The sequence below is a fragment of the Procambarus clarkii genome, chromosome 12 (genome assembly GCF_040958095.1).
Source record: "Procambarus clarkii isolate CNS0578487 chromosome 12, FALCON_Pclarkii_2.0, whole genome shotgun sequence".
In the NCBI taxonomy this organism is placed as follows: domain Eukaryota; kingdom Metazoa; phylum Arthropoda; class Malacostraca; order Decapoda; family Cambaridae; genus Procambarus; species Procambarus clarkii.
In genome coordinates this window covers 33,688,122-33,705,476 of record NC_091161.1, presented here as the reverse complement: position 1 = coordinate 33,705,476, position 17,355 = coordinate 33,688,122, and the positions used below count along the sequence as shown (strand labels likewise).

The 17,355-nt window shown below is 43.9% G+C and overlaps 1 long non-coding RNA gene across 1 annotated transcript in view; it reads left to right on the top strand.

Annotated features, from left to right (window-relative positions):
- LOC138364139 (uncharacterized) overlaps nucleotides 1-3,888 on the top strand; it is a 29,683-nt gene extending 25,795 nt beyond the window's left edge. Inside the window, exon 4 of the long non-coding RNA XR_011228319.1 lies at nucleotides 1,093-3,888. This is a non-coding gene — a long non-coding RNA (uncharacterized lncRNA). The remainder of the gene's footprint in view (nucleotides 1-1,092) is intronic.
- Nucleotides 3,889-17,355: the final 13,467 nt, after the last annotated feature.

Below are 17,355 nucleotides of genomic sequence, written 5' to 3'. Positions count from 1 at the left end.
TGTATGGCTTGTGTGTGGGTGTCCAGTTGTGGATGTGTACGCTTGTTTATGTCATTGCGTGCCCTTCAGGCTGTTGGTGTGTTCCGGCCACGATTTATGCTCTTATGTTTCGCCTCTAGTTTGTTATGGGAGGTCTGTTTCCTTTGTTATTATCTTTCTTATTGTATGTTTATCGTTTTGTGATGGAGCCTCTCCGTCTGTGTTTGAGGTGTTGGTAGGCTTGTTATGTGTACGTTATGTTCTGGTGTTTCCCCTGGGCTTATATTCCACTATCTTTTTGTTGTGTTTTATGTATGCGCTTGTGTGTGTTTTGTGGTCAGCCCTTCCGGCTGGTCTTCTCTTGATTTGTTCCTTTGTCCGTGTACGTATGTGTGCTTTGTGCTTGTGTTCTATGTTCATTTTGTTTATCCTTTTATTGTAAGTTATACGCATGCTTGCATGTAAAAAAAAAAAAATCCTTTAAGAAACTGGTAAATGACGATCAAGCCTCCAATGTGTTTTATTTATATTTTATGATATATATAAATCACACCATTATTTCTGACCCTCCACCGTTTATACAGACAGATTAGGTAGAAATGAATGAAAGCCTGATGAGTGTAGATTTAGTTTTCCACATTTCATATCGCGTGTGTAGATTTAGTTTTAAACAAAGGTGTACCACTAGTCCACGAACTAGTGAAGACAAGATTTCTCAGTGTGCACAGTTTTAAGAGTGAATTATTACGGTCGTGGTTATGTTTTATGGAGATCATTGCTTCTTATTTTTACCGATTTCTCTGTCATGCTTGTCATTCTTTTATTTTTTTTCAAATAAAGTTTACTTACTGTTTCCATCAGCATCACTTCACAAAACATATATAAATCAGCACTCAAATTCTTTACAAATTGCAGTTCAATTTTTTTCAATACCATGCCTTTTGTTTCCCCTTTCACTATCTAGTTCAAGACCTCGTATTAACAATGTTATTACTGTTTGCCAACAAATTATTTTTTAATTAGTTCAAATTATTTTGTGCACAACTCAAACGTACCGCTTATTGATTACCACAGTGTGTGGTATATATTAAACTTGTGTTATTTTTATTGCAGATCGCATCAGAAATGCCTGCCAGGAGGGAAGCTACCCACTACGCCTACTTGGACCTGCCAGATAGCGTAAAACTCAGCATGAAGAAACCGCAAGATTCTCTCTTGAGCAAAGCCAAGGAGCTCAAATATGTTGCAGCCGACTCAAACATGTTGCAGAAATAAGTAGTGAAGATGAGAGTTAAGAGAATTGGTCACTGGGAAGTTTACAGTCATTCGAGGATCAATAGATTGTGTTATCCAAACTAAGCTGCCTGTTTATTAGCTTGTGGTGAAAGAAGCTACGTTAGGTTCTTGGATTTTAATATATTTTATGTAATGAACTCACATGAGTGTGATTTATCTGCGCCAAAATATGGTGGGACTGCAATGGGATTGAACTCGCGTCCCTTGACTCGTACAACCAGTTGAGCCCATGACTAAAGAAATATCTCTAGTATAGTTACTTGAAGTTTTGAAGGTACCAACATTAGCGACAGTAGACATGTATCGGTAAAACTGTTTATTTTTAAAATTAAATATTTTTTCCGAATATGCTTATATACATAACAGGTTAAATATTAAATTATAAAGTTATTATTTTGTAATTTCAGAAAGATGGAGCGAGGTAGATATGCATAAGCAGACAGATGAGAATGTTGCTGTCGACATTCGTCAACTGATTGCTAAGTTCATGTTAAGTACAACAACCTCGTACCTATTAAATTGATCAATAAATAGAAACTAAACCGCCATAATTGAAGAAAGATGTACAGGTTTCGTAAATGTTCGATTAATCCTCGTCTATTTCGGAGCGCCTAATATGTCTCCCCACAGTCACATATTTAGCTTCATTGCACGTATTAACCCCATTAAAAACATTACGAACATAAGAATGAAACTACGTGCAGAAGGCCTATTGGCCCATACGAGATAGCTCTTATTTATATCCCCCTAATCTTATTCATTTGTGTGTTTCTAACCTACGTTTGAAACAATAAAATAACCATTGCTAATGTTACGCGGTAATTAGTTCCATACAATATCAACCATGCTACCGAACTAGTATTATTTCATTACACACACAAATCATAATAGCGTGATGTATGAAATGAACAAATCCACAAGGGCCGTAATGAAGGTTCGAACCTACGTCAGAGATGATCCCAGACGCGCCTTTTCTCAGAGAAGCTGCGTGAGCCTTGTGAGGGCAGTTGCACTCAAGGCTGCAATTTATTTCACCATGCCATGGTGCAGTAGAATAAGGCGCGTCTGGGTTCATCCCGGACGTTGTTTCGCATCTTGTGGATGAGGGTTCGGGCCAACCCTTGTGGATTTTTTTCTATTCATTCTTCGCCTTCCTGGAGAAGGAAACTTAAGCTTAGTCATTATTTAAATTATTTGTTATATATTTACTTATTATTCGTGCACTGTATCCCTATTACCAACGTGCTCTCTCTTTTTCCTCAAAAATAAACTGAAGAATCTGCACGTAGTCTTTTGAGGCCTGTGATTCGAAACAACGGTCATTTATGCAAAGGTTCAGGAGACGCCGAAGCTGCTTGATATGAAGGAGATGCCCTTCCTGGACACCCGAGGTCTTTGCTTGCAGGACTATAATTTTAACCCTCCCACGTCACCCTATTTAAGCGACGCTGGGTAGATGCTACTGAACATTTTTATTTTAAGAGAGCCAGGGCTCACTCGCAACATGAAGCAATCGTAAAAAATCTGATAAACTTTGCACAGATACGCGTCGGAACCGATGTCAATATCCCAAGAGTGGGCTTCAAGGTGTATAACCCGAAGAATGCTATCGTATCTACAAACAAGTCAATATCAAACAGCCACTTGAATAATACCCTGCATTGCTTGGATAATACCAAATATCAATACCCTGGCAATAGTACCAATACCCTGTATATTTGTCCGAAGGACAAATATAGTCATTTGGATAAAGATAAAACAATCTAGTCGACTAAGAAAACAACAAAGCTTGTAATTTTATCAAATTATATCTAATTATTACAAATACTATGTATTTGTTTTTAAAGTAACGAGAAGTGTTAGTTCGATGACCATTACTAACACTGAATTTGTCTCCATTCAGTATTTTTATAAACATTCATGTAATAAAAAACTTTTCTTGTACACAAGTTATACAAATTTTTATCTTATATCATTAATAAATTTTATTGTATATACACCAGAAACCTTTTTTTCCAATTGGGTGCAATAATGTTTACATAATAAATTCACCAAGATAGTAAGAGTGACTCCTCCCTTTATAATACATATTCATTTATAACTGGATCATTTTACACTTTAAATTATTAAATATTTCCTATTGTAACAATCAACTACTTAAAACACATTTAATAATATACCACCATGAGGATTTTTAGCTTTTAAGACTAACAACGAATTAATACTTAAATTTAGGTATTTTGAGCATCATTCACGTTATTAAAATATGAATTATACGTTTAATATTAGTCATATCTGTGACGTCACCGCGAGGATTGAGTTAATTTTTTTTAGGCATCGTAATTGAGATAAAATCTAACTCAGTATATATTAAACCAATCAATATATTCATTTCCGATTTGAATAAAACAGCCCAACTCCCAGTTTTATAACGATTTGTTCTCCCATGAACTGCAGCGTGTGTGTGGGGCCATATTGGTTTGGACGCCATGAGAATTTGATGGTTTGGACGACCAATCCTCATCAACAAAGTGATGAATTTTTTTTTTATATATTAATTTTATAGTTTGGGGATGACATACGTATGATTTCTCTGATCATGGAAGCTCCTATGATAATTACATCCTTAAATATAAGTATAAATTTTCTTCTCTGCTGTGAATATAGTTTGTCATCCACATTTATTTATTTCAGAGTCAATCTGTCAGAATTTAAATAAAAGCAATGATATGGAATGCAATTAAAGTTTTAAAATATGTTCAGATTTGTAATTGTTCACAAAATACATTTAAAACTCGCAAAAATTCAAACGGAAAGCAGGAAAGTTTCTTTATCTTTCTCGAATAAATGAAATAATTTTGATCTTTAGTCAAGGACTATAGGCACTATAACCTGAACTCTGCCTTGGATTACCTACCTGGACAAGGATACTCAAACTATTACTGTCGAACTAAACAACTGTCGGTTAATAATGTGCATAAATTTTAGAAAGCAAAACCTTTGTGGAGTTGCAAGCATGAAATCAGACAAATATATGAATTCCCCCTAACCCCCCCCCCCCCAATCCTTATCACAATTCTGATAGTTATTTGATACAATATGCAGTTTCATGCGATTACTGAACATCAAAATACAAAAATTTGAAGTCTTCACAACACACAAATCCGGTCTGGTCGACTAAACAAATCTTCACCACTTGGTGGTAAGCTTGGGCATAGTTATTTCATCAAATCTCCTCATGTTGCTCACGTGGCCCCACGAAAATGACGTGATTTGATGAAATAACTATGCTTTACTTCACCACCAAGTGCCGTCGGGATGGTGGGCTAAATAGCCAAGGCTACCATCGTCTTTTGTACGGTCACGAATGGTAGAGTGGTTAAGGTACTGTGTTCGCCAGTTGCATAGTACTGTACCTCTGGCTGCCCTGTATCTCTGGCTGCATAGGTTCGAGTCACTTCTGGGGTGTGAAGTTTTCGATTGCATATATGCTTGGGGACCATTCAAGTTTGTTTGCCTCTTCACCATTTGGCACTAGCAACCAAATTTGCTGAAAGAGCAGCCAGTAACCAGCTTTCATTAGATGAACTAGCAGTGCAGACCGATTTTTTTATATTTTTTTTATTTTTACATGCAGAGCATGCAAATTAAATACAATAAAAATACAGAATACATAAAGGAAAACAATAGACCACCGGCCAGAAGGGCCGACAGCATAGCACAACAAAACACATACACAAGAAAAACATAAAAAATACAGCATACATCAAAGCACAAAACAGAATACAATGGCAATCCAACAATCATAGTACAAAACAACACCTCCAGAAAAACAAAACATACAACAAGAGGCATAGCAGGAAACAGAACAGTGCAAATAAGACTGTCCAAACACGTACAAAAAAAAAAAAAAAAACACCAAGCCATCCGCCCCGTAAACAAAAGGCGAGGCCAAAATAAACAATTACAATAAACACGCACACCTGAAAACAAAATCAGGCATAAACACAACAACTAGCCTGAAGGACCAAGAATGCAACAACAAAGTACATCAAGAAACAAACAAATTAATACACATCCATACAAAGTCACAAAACACCGGCCTGAAGGGCCGACATAAAAAACACAAGAAAACAAAAGAAAAAATTACAACAAAACATCACAACACCACACCAAACACACAGCAAGCACACAGACTACGAAAAGATCTCATACTTGTCCGGCCACTCGTCCGCCGGGAAGCGAATACAATACGCCTCCCAAAGTAGCATAATGTCCTCCGAAACATGGTCACTATTGAGCGTACGAGGATCGGGCATTAACTCTGGCACACCTACAATAAAACACTTAGCCCGACGAATCCAGATGGTAGAAGGGCACCACGGATCAGGACGCACACGGTCAACAATATCAAAACTCAACGGATGGTCAGCATCATTCGTAACTCCGGAGGCCAAGATGAGAGGGAGAGGCACCTTCCCATGAGGCCGGGCAATGGGCAGCACACTGGGAGCCTCCTCAGCTGCCTCACAGGGCCCCTCGTCAACCACCGAACGTTGTATCTGCTGGGACCCCCCCACGCTTGGCATCCTTTTTCAGCACCAGCTTGATGCCTTTGCTCGCACCAGGATCCACACCATCCACGCCCGTAGGAACAACCACCTCCCACTGCGGAGAACCTTCTGCAGGAGAAAGAACAGGAGGTAAATTAGACGCACAATCATCGTCAACAGCTGACACATGGACATCAGCCACCACCAGCGTCGTAGAGCACGAGGCACGCAGAATCGCCACACCATCTCCCGAAGCTCCACCCGCGTCGTAGTCCTCCATATCAGCCCAAGCAGTAGAAGAGCGCCTAGAACGCTTGGGCACTGGCCGCACATCCTCACAGCCGGAGGCTGACCCAGAACCATGGCCCTCACGAACCGGGCGAACCAAAGCCCGTCGCAGTACTGCAGCAGCCTCAACCACATGGGGAACCGGGCCGCACACAACAGGATGCTCCGCAGCCCCCCCAACACCCAGCACAGCCCGAACACCTGGCGAGGGTGCAGGACCAGGCGCAGCAGCAGGAGTCGAGGAAGACGCAGACGCACTCGGCTGAGGGACAACAAGCACCGGGGGCATGTCGGGTGACGCAGGAGGGGCCGCATCAGCAGCGACTGGGACCTGCTCCACTTCATCTCCGGAATCCACGCCCTGAGGGAGCGGCGGGAAATCCTCCTCCCGGAATAAGTTAACGGGTGCAGCAGGTGTCTCAGAGCACCCGGCAGCCTGATGCCCCAACTGGCCACACCGGAAACACGTACGGGGCTGCCGGGCATAGTACACCCGAACGTAGTAGCCCAGCAGCCGGGCAGAAGATGGGATATCCGACCGCAGGCGCATACCTAATGTACGGACGTTCGTCTGCTTCCCAGCATACTTTCCCGAGGACAGCTTGTTCACCCACACACTGATGACTGCACCATACCTCCCGAAGAAGCGCCGGAGAAGGTCTTCAGGGAACTCCAGGGGCGCACCGTGCACACTGACATATGTCAGGGCACCACTTCGGTCCGAGATCGTAACAGAGCCGGCGCCATCCGGCAACTGCAATGAACGCCCCTCGTTCCGCCGGAGGAAATCCCGATAGGCTAAGTCGAGGTCGAGGGAGGGGGAAGACGTACTGTGCGCGCTCCGTTTAAAATCGTGACATTAACCGGGATTTCTTAGGACTACTGCCATGGATTACTGATTACGGACATAAGTGCACAGTGACCCGCTGGAAAATTGAAAATAGTCATTAACAATAGAACTTTGTGTTAAATAGAGAATAAACGGGAGACCACGTGTGAGCCAGTGCACCAGGCTTTGTGTACATGCGTGTATTAGGAAAAAAAACAATAGTGTATGGTGATTCGTGGAACAGTGATGTGGAACGGGTATCACAACAACATATAAGTTGGAAGTGAAGGAAAATCGTGCATAGAATATTATAAATATAGAATACTAGAAATATAGAATAGTGGCAAGAGGCGGCATCAGTGGTTATAAATCGGGTAACTGGAAACTGGTGACATCAACCCGGGCCACAAGAGGTCACCTGTACCGACCTGGGGACCAGCTTCGCTACCCTACGCTAAGTACCTGCCATAAAGTTTAAACAAAATAACATACATAATATTACAAATATACGGTATACATATAATATTATAAATATTAAACATATAAATATATACATATAATTTTATAAAGAGTTAAAAGGACTGATATCAATAAGTGATCCACACAGTGAACCACAAATACAACAATACATCAGACAATGGAGAGGTGTGGCGAGTGTTCGGGAGTACTGGGAAAACGTAATGCAGGCGTAACGTGTTGCATCTGTAACATAAGATTTCACCTGGGCTGTACAGAAGCATCTCCAGGATGCATAAAAAGGTAAGGAATTTACTGGGTTTGCAAAGATGACAGATTAATGTTAGAGAACATAACTAATCTGATGAAAAACATTCCCGAGTCACAGAGATTATCATTCACAGACAAGCTACCAGTGATATATGCGGACTGGGAAAAGACAACATTGGATAACGACCAAAACTCAGGAACAGATAGTTTAGAGAACCACAGCAGTAGTGTGGAGGAAGAGGGTATTGTGGTACAAAATAACAGCAATATTGCAGAGCCAGGTAATATAAACGATGAGAGCAACAGTGAGACAGAGTGCATAAATGAAGGAATTGGGACGAAAGACGGAGATGGCTCCAATAAAGAGGTAGACAAGACAGACACATATAAATACCTTGAAAAAGGCAAAACCGGAACACATTTGCAAATTCTACGCTAAAGGAATATGCAAATATGGAAAATTAGGAGCAAAATGTCATTTTCTACATCCTCGAAAATGCAGGAACATGTTGGCGAGGGGTACATGCCGTTTTGGAACAGGGTGTAGATACTTCCACCCTAAATTATGTCAATTTTCAATTAGGGACAAAAAATGCTACAATCTTCAGTGTCCGGAATTCCACGTGAGAGGTACACAGCGTTATAGACGGGAAGATCAATATGACACTACTGGAATTTTTTTAGAGGAAGGCAGAAACAGTAATAGATATAAGAGAGAGGAACAGTCAGATGGAACCACTACAGGATTACAGAGGGGAAGGGAGATACCCACAAGACTGGAATACAAATTATCAACAAGCACACAGGTGCTACACCACACAACACCCGTCCTACTACCAAAACTGGACGAATCACTTCCAAAACAACACACCCTGGACGCAAACACAGTGGCCTCCTTACCAGAGCCTCATATTAACACCAAGTAAGGCATCCAGCACTTCCACTAGTACGATAACATCATTTATATTTGCCAACATCCAGGGTATAAAAACACGCAAATCCAACAAAGTTCACTTTATTGATGGTCTCCTTCATGAGGCAAATGTAGTGTTTGCAGCCCTAACAGAAACCCACACAAAGGACTACCATGATGGTGAAATATGGATCTCAGAGTACAATCTTTTCAGATGTGATAGGAAACACCGGCTTCAGGGTGGGGTCAGCCTCTACATCAAAGACACACTCATCTGTACTGAGCTGCGAAACACCTCAAATGATATGGTGGAAGTGCTGATAATCAAAATAGAGATTCTAAATGTAGTTATTGTCCTTGTATATAAGTCACCGGAGGCAAACCCTCAGCAGTTTAAAGACCAACTAATGAAAATAGAACACTGCTTGGAAAACCTCACAAATCCAGCTCCGAACATCATCCTGCTTGGGGACTTCAACCTACGACACCTGAAATGGAAGCACCTGGCTAATACAGTAATATCAGAAAGAATACCAGGAAGTAGCCTAAATGAACAGGCACATGCAAATGACCTGCTACGGTTGTGTGACTGGTTTGCCTTAAACCAGCAAATAGTAGAACCAACTAGGAAGGAGAACACGCTGGACCTCATTTTCACTAATAATGATGAATTGATCAGGAACATAATGATTACAAATACCTGTTACTCAGATCACAACTTAATTGAAGTTATGACAACCATGGGGAGTAGACCTTCAAAACCAGTCCAGATTCCCGGTGGAGGAGATTTCAGCAAATTCAACTTCAATAATAAACAGATAAACTGGGAGCAAATAAACCAGGACTTCACAGAAATAAACTGGGAAGAACAGCTAGAAAATGCAAACCTGAACCAGTGCCTGGAAAAAATAAGCTCAGTAGCACTAGAAATATGTTCAAACCGCATACCCCTAAGAAAAAAGAGGAAGAGATGCAGATTGGAACGGGAACGTCGTTCCCTATATAGACGAAGAAAATGAATCGCGGAACAACTTGAGAGTCGCACCCTATCTCAAGAACGGCGAAGAAGGTTAGGTAAAGAAATAGAAACAATTGGACGCAAGCTACAAGAATCATACAAAACCCAGGAGAGGCAAAGAGAGGAAAAGGTCATCAGTGAAATAGAGAGAAATCCGAAATATTTTTTCTCATATGCAAAATCAAGTTCAAAAACCACATCTAGTATCGGGCCCCTGCGAAAGGGAGATGGAACTTTCACCGATGACAACAAAGAAATGAGCGAGCTACTGAGGAAGCAGTACGACTCTGTTTTCAGTGAGCCATTAAACGCACTAAAGATTGATAACCCAAATGAATTTTTCATGGATATGATACCAACATCAAATCATATATCAGACGTCGCCCTATCCCCACTGAATTTTGAAGCCATAAATAGTATGCCTATGCACTCTGCACCAGGCCCGGATTCTTGGAACTCCATATTCATCAAGAACTGTAAACAAACACTATCGCAGGCCCTCCATATTCTGTGGAGACAAAGCCTAGATACTGGCGTTATTCCTGATATACTAAAAACAGCAGAGATAGCACCACTTCATAAAGGAGGAAATAAGGCAGAGGCAAAAAATTACAGACCGATAGCACTAACATCGCACATTATAAAAATTTTTGAGAGTGCGCTAAGAAGATCACAAAATACATGGAATCACAGCATCTCCATAACCCCGGACAACATGGTTTCAGAACAGGGCGCTCTTGCCTGTCGCAGTTGCTGGACCACTATGATATGGCATTAGATGCTATGGAAGACAAACAAAACGCTGATGTAATTTACACAGATTTCGCAAAAGCTTTTGATAAATGACCATAGCGTTATTGCACATAAAATGCGTTCACAAGGAATTACCGGAAAAATAGGCAGATGGATCTACAATTTCCTGACCAACAGAACCCAATGTGTAATAGTCAACAAAATAAAATCCAGCCCATCAACCGTGAAGAGCTCAGTTCCCCAGGGTACTGTGCTTGCTCCAGTACTTTTTCTCATCCTCATATCGGACATAGACAAGAACACAACCTATACCACTGTATCATCCTTTGCAGATGACACTAGGATCTTCATGAGAGTAGGCAACATAGAGGACACGGCAAACCTCCAGTCAGATGTAGATCAGGTCTTTCTATGGGCTACAGAAAATAATATGGTGTTTAACGAAGATAAGTTACAGCTCATGCGCTATGGAAAAAATGAAAATATAAAAACGGAAACCACATACAAAACTCAGGCAAATCATAACATAGAACGTAAAGGCAATGTAAAGGATCTGGGTGTACTCATGTCGGAAGACCTTACCTTTAAAGAACACAATAAAGTAGCCGTCACAACTGCAAGAAAAATGACAGGTTGGATAACAAGAACTTTTCACACTAGAGATGCTATACCGATGATACTTTTCAAAACGCTTGTGCTCTCTAGAGTGGAGTACTGCTGCACAATGACAGCCTTTTTCAAAGCTGGATAAATTGCTGACCTGGAGAGCGTGCAGAGATCCTTTACTGCTAGAATCCACTCAGTAAAACATCTAAACTATTGGGACCGACTAAAGAGCCTAAATCTGTACTCCCTTGAGCGCAGGCGGGAGAGATACATAATAATTTACACGTGGAAAATATTAGAGGGGCTGGTCCCAAACCTGCACACAGAAATAACATCACATGAGACCAGAAGACATGGCAGGATGTGCAGAATACCCCCGTTAAAAAGCGGAGGTGCATCAGGTACTCAGAGAATTCTATCAACATCAGAGGCCCGAGACTGTTCAACTCGCTTCCGCTACACATAAGGGGCATAACTGGCAATCCCCTCACAGTGTTCAAGAGAGAACTGGATAAGCACCTCCAAAGGATACCTGATCAACCAGGCTGTGACTCATATGTCAGGCTGCGAGCAGCCGCGTCCAACAGCCTGGTTGATCAGTCCAGCAACCAGGAGGCCTGGTCGACGACCGGGCCACGGGGACGCTAAGCCCCGGAAGCACCTCAAGGTAAGGTACTCCTCCTCCCCCACGAACTTGACAATCACCCGGTGGGCCGTAACAAGCTCAACGCCATACACAGCTGCCACCAGGACACGAAGCATGTCGCACATAACCAACTCAATGGCCGGATAACCAGCCTTACACGTGAATTCCAGGCCCACGGAATTTACCCGCAACACAGGAGGAACTGCCAGGCCCCCCCATGTTAAAACCGTGCAGACCGAATTAGAGGACGAAAGGTTGCACAGAATCCGTAGAGCATGTGCAGAAATCTGATACCCCTTTCACACTTGAGCTCAGTCGGGTTAAGAAAAACTACAATGATACATCCCCCTGGAGACAACCTATAATATAATTAGATACCTCGGCCAAGAGGGAGACGCTGCATACCTTAGGTTAATTAATTCAGCCTGGACTTCTCAAACTATACCTACAGCTTTGAATAGGGCAGACAGTGCCAATCACAATACCCAAAGATGCAGCTAATCCAAGGCACATCTCTCTCCAAAGCTTTGCAGGCAAGACGGCTGACAGAATGGCACGCAACAGACTTGATTGGAACATGTCTAAACTGCACCAGGACATGTATGTCTATAAAAGTTGGCACAGTGGAATGTATTACAACTGTTAGCCCACTAGAATGACAGACCAGGAATGTTGATATTCTTGGACCTCGAGAAAACCTTTGAAATGGCTTCCGCCCCAGCTATTCTCTGCCGTCTCATCGACAAAGAGGTCAAAGGAAACCTCCTCTCCTGGACCAAACACTGTCTCGGAGAAGCAGGAGTAAAATTTGTATTCAGAGACTGTCACGAAAAGACAAGAATATGGTACACCCCAAAGAGGCATTCTCAGCACCCTTCTCTTCAACTTTTTAATGAGAAGAATAATGAGGCTGAAATTCCTTCAACACTTCAGGCTGCTAAATTACGCGGACGACTTCATCATCATAAAAGGAAGTTATGCGGTGCGCCTTTTGCACAAATGCTTAGACTGCATCAATGACAACGGAAAGCAGATTGGTATCAAACTCAACCCTACCAAGACAAAAGCCATGCCCATAAAAATACTGACACCGAACATCCCACTCACAGTACAGGGTCAACCAATTGAATGAGTAGACACTTATCAGAATCGAGGAATAATCCTGGACAAATTTTAATGCTGAGGTCTCTTACTAGAAAGAACACTGCGGCCCGGACGGCAATCGCCAGATCGCTAACCTCCCTCTCTGGAGGAGCCAATCTACAAGTCTTTCGCACATACTATGTACAGGCAGTCAGGTCACGGATCGACTATGCCCCACCTGCACTCAATCCAATCACAAACTCAGTGGAAAAAGCTGGAAGTAGCCAAAAACAATGCTATTAGGGCTGCCCTGGGAGCCTTCTATGTAGACCAGGCTTGAAACTAAGACTGGAAACTAGTTTGCCCTCTGTTCAAGAAAGAAAATAAAGAACAGCTACAATTATCAGCAAGATAATTTATTCCCCCTGATCCAATCCCAGCAAGACAGGCCTTGGTGGATGGACTTCGACAAAACAATGGAAACTCTTGGGCTGCTAGAGCGAGAAAATTTCTAAACGACTACAATTAAAAAGCACGATTCTTTATAGAGGAGGTGATCACCTACACCCAAACTACACTTGTTCCCCACAGTGGGAGGAGCCTTACCTAGAGGTTATCTTGATATGATTTCGGGGCCTAGCGTCCCCGCGGCACGGTCCTCGACCAGGCATCCTTTTTGTTACACACGCCCCCGGAAACAGACCATTGCAGCTTTAACTCCCACGTACCTATTTACTGCTAGGTAACAGGTGAATCAGGGTGAAACAGACTCCCCATTTGTTTCCAACTCCACTGGGGGTCGAATCAGGCACCTAAGGAATACTAGGTTTTAATACTATTAAATGCGATGAAATTAATTGACAACTAGTTATCCAGCGATTAATAAAACAATCCAACCCTGCCTCAAATACATAAAAAACACCATCACCAAAAAACTCTCACCTCAACAAAGCCCAGCAACAACTGAATAACAGAAGATTCGCCTTCTGCAATATGGTATCTTCAGGCCAGCAAGTTAAAAAGGTTAAATACTCCAAAAGGAATCCACAAGGAATAAGCAGTTTGTTACGGACCCGAGTCTAGCATCGTAGCACGGAGCAGTGACGACAACGCCATCTGTGAGTCAGCTCCCGAAACCCCCTCCAAATGGACGACGCCATCTAGTGAGGATGGGATATACCGGCCACAGGGGCTGGATTCCCGTGTTTACCAGCTCATAACATAGCCGCTGCTGACCTCTGGTGAGGTGGTGCTTAGACAGCAACGCCATCTATGGAGTGGATAGGTGGACGTTTGTGTCTAAGCCTGTAAGTGAGGTGCCCTAGAGTGTCACCAGTACTAATGATGTGTCCGATTACAGAGTCGACCTGGGACTGCTGTATCGGACGATGGGGCAGTCTACCCACGGCAGCCAAAGTCTCTCCACGTATTTGCTGCAGAAGCTGTGAAGTCACTCCTGGACGAACACTGTTGAGTGTGTTAGCCTGCCTGTGACGTGGCAGTACCAGGAATCGTCTTATCTGGGGGCTGGCTGGAGGAAGAGACTACCCACTGTGGTGCGGAGAGAGGAAAGCGATCTGCGGAATCACACGAGGCTCCTGCCTAGGGCTCGCAACCCTAGTATCGGTCGTGGAGTGGCCTACACAACGGAGCTGATCGGAACCTGCCAGCTACAGGCTGGATTTGTGGTTGAAGGCCTCCACGACGGTGCACCCAGTGGGACTGACTTGGCTGGCCTGTGGCCGGGGTAGATTCGCCGAGAGAATCAGAGGATTCATCGTGGGCCACAAAGAAGAGAACCAGGGCTACTCATCGTGAGCACCGTGAAGCATCCTGTGTCTTCAGAGGAAGACTAATTTACATATAATAAGTGTAGTTATAGCAACCCTGCGTGTGACTGATATATTTATGGTGGTGGTAGCAATATATATACAAAAGCAGTGCATTTGTATCCCTTCCCCTTTAATTTAACTTGCGTTACGGAACGAACCCCTTAAAAGCCACTACTAGCTTGGGGTCGGATACCCAAACTAATAACATCAGAGAAGAACCCGGTTGCAACCCAATAGGACCGTAACACAGTTCGGTTATATAGACTCCGTCTAGGTTACAGATGCAACTGGGAGACTGGTTAACCCAGACAGAGGGAATGCATCTTTTGCCAAACAATCACAGAAAAGCCACTACTTCACTATCTCCAGGAATGTGAAGCAACCAATTACCTTAAAAGAGCTCTAAGAGTCCCTGAATATTGCAGTAACCACCCTGAAGCCATCAACACTGCCACTCCTCTGGTCAAAAGAGGTGTCCAGCAGCTGGACACCCTCAAATACTGTCAAGCAGTATCCAACCCCGCGATAGCAGCCTGACTTAAATGTTAACTCAGCACACAGTATACTTTTACTAAACAAAAATCTACCACTTACGGGCTATTCATACCCCCTGCCATCTCTTGGGTGGCTTAATTTTCATCAATTGATCCATTTATTCCACTACACCCCCCCACACACACACACACACACACACACACACACACACACACACACCCGGTCCACACCAGTAATCTACACTAACTTCACAAGACATCCATTGCCACTAGGACCCACTGACGGGGGGGGGGGGGGTTAAACAACAATGTGCACAAATGTTTAACAGTCAGGACTCGCCCCATGGACGGCCATACCTTCACCAAAAGCGTCGTCTAAGATCTTAAAAGAAGCCGTCTGATTACACCCTTTTACCTTGGTCAAGAATGTGAGAATATTGTTCTCTATTTCTTGTGTGGGGGATCTCTAAAAATAAAAACTTAAAAATTTGATTGCACACTTAGCGAAGTGCACCACTTCTTTCCTCTCTTCCCTCATCAGTACATCTCCGACCAAACAGTCTTATCAGCCGGACCAACCACTGGATCTGTAAATCGACAACCCATCACTGCCTTCTCTGCAACGGCAATCTACCTGCAATTTCACACCGCTTTTCCAGCAGACAGGAAAAAATAAGGGCCCAGGTTGAAACCAAGAAAGCCGACCTTCTCAACCCCTCCACCAGAGCTCCTGATGACCCAACACCTCGGCTCTCACCAACCAACCAGACGATTCCCAGTCTTACCAAACAGTGGTTCCTCCTACCAGTCAAGCCAGCCTTCACAATGGGGCCCCCAAAGGGAACCGGCAACCACCGATTCATCAGGGAACTGAATGTACTGTACCTAGACAAGGGCCTGGACCCCATCTTAGCCCCTGACAAATCATTACCTCCCCTATCACACCCGAGACTTCCACAAGGTCGACTGCTAGGTCGATATCAACTCAGAAGTCAGCTCCACTATAGACCCAGGCTGCACAAACAGCATCATCTTCCAATCAAGCTCCAAAAGCTACCTCCATCACCATCTCGGCAGACGCTCTCGCAGATGTCCTCTCTCCGACCACAACCACCACCGACGTTATCGAACCAGCTATCACAACTCGTTGACTTCAGAGCCAGCCTCAATCTCAGGCTATGAGACCAAAACCACCAACAACGAACTACGCCACGGACTCCTCAGATGAGGAAATTTCATTAAGAGCTCTATTGCCACGACACTTTCCCTAGTGCGTACAAGATCTCCTCATGGAGGGCACATCACCGAACTCCAATGATGACAATAGCCACGTCAACTAGCAACAAGACTCGGACTAAGAAAACACAGAAGACCTAGAGGCCTTCATTAACTCACCAGCTATATAATTAGTATCGCTTGCCCTCCATGACTGCCATCCCCACCCCACCCCCCCAAAAAAAAAATCCATCCATTTACAGATCTCCAGTTTTAGCTATTGGTAATAGTTCCAAAGTGACCACTTTCGGGCTATTCATGCCTGTGCCACCTTTTGGGTGGCTTAATCTTAATTAATCTATCAATCCATTTGGTCCCCATAGTACCTACCGACCACAAGTCATCAACTATCCATCTGATGGAATGCGCTCACTGGCAGCCAGGGGGTCAAGACGTGCCCGCCTGCCCTGCCAGTTGTTGCCTGGCGTTGAGTGGAGGCGGGTGTGGTTTGTGGGGCGGTGCACCCACTGGGTGAAGGATCCGACTGGTGGTATGGTTCTTGGGGTGTTTCCCGCGTTCGGCGGGTTGACACGGCCTGCTTAGCCTTTTCTGGGGCTGTGGACTGGCCGCTGGTGGAGATTGCGATCATAGATGTGCTCCATGTGGACGTTCTTGATTTGCTTGGGCTTGAAAAGCTCTCACCTACTCGGGTGGCGGAGTCCTTCAACTCGAGTCTGCTGTACCGGGAGTTTGTGGCGCACTGGGATGCACGCACAGTTACTATTCCTGCATCAGCTGTGTCTGTGGAGGTTTCGGATCCCTGGGGGGCCATGCAATATGTGAGCATTCATGGTGTGCTAGTCGCTTTCCCCGTGGACGAGCTGAAGTCGGTGTTTACGCGATACGGTGTGGTGGTGATTCACAGCTTCAACACTGAGTGCAGGCCGGCTGCGAAGGATACGTACGGGCACTCGTACGCTCGTTATGCGGGTTACGACACCTATTCCGTCCAGAGTTTTGTATCGTGGGCTCTTGCTCCGGGTCTTTTATCAGGGCCAGACACGGACCTGTTACCGGTGTTGTGCCGAGGGCGATGTGGGGGCCGGCTTGTGACGCTCCCCATG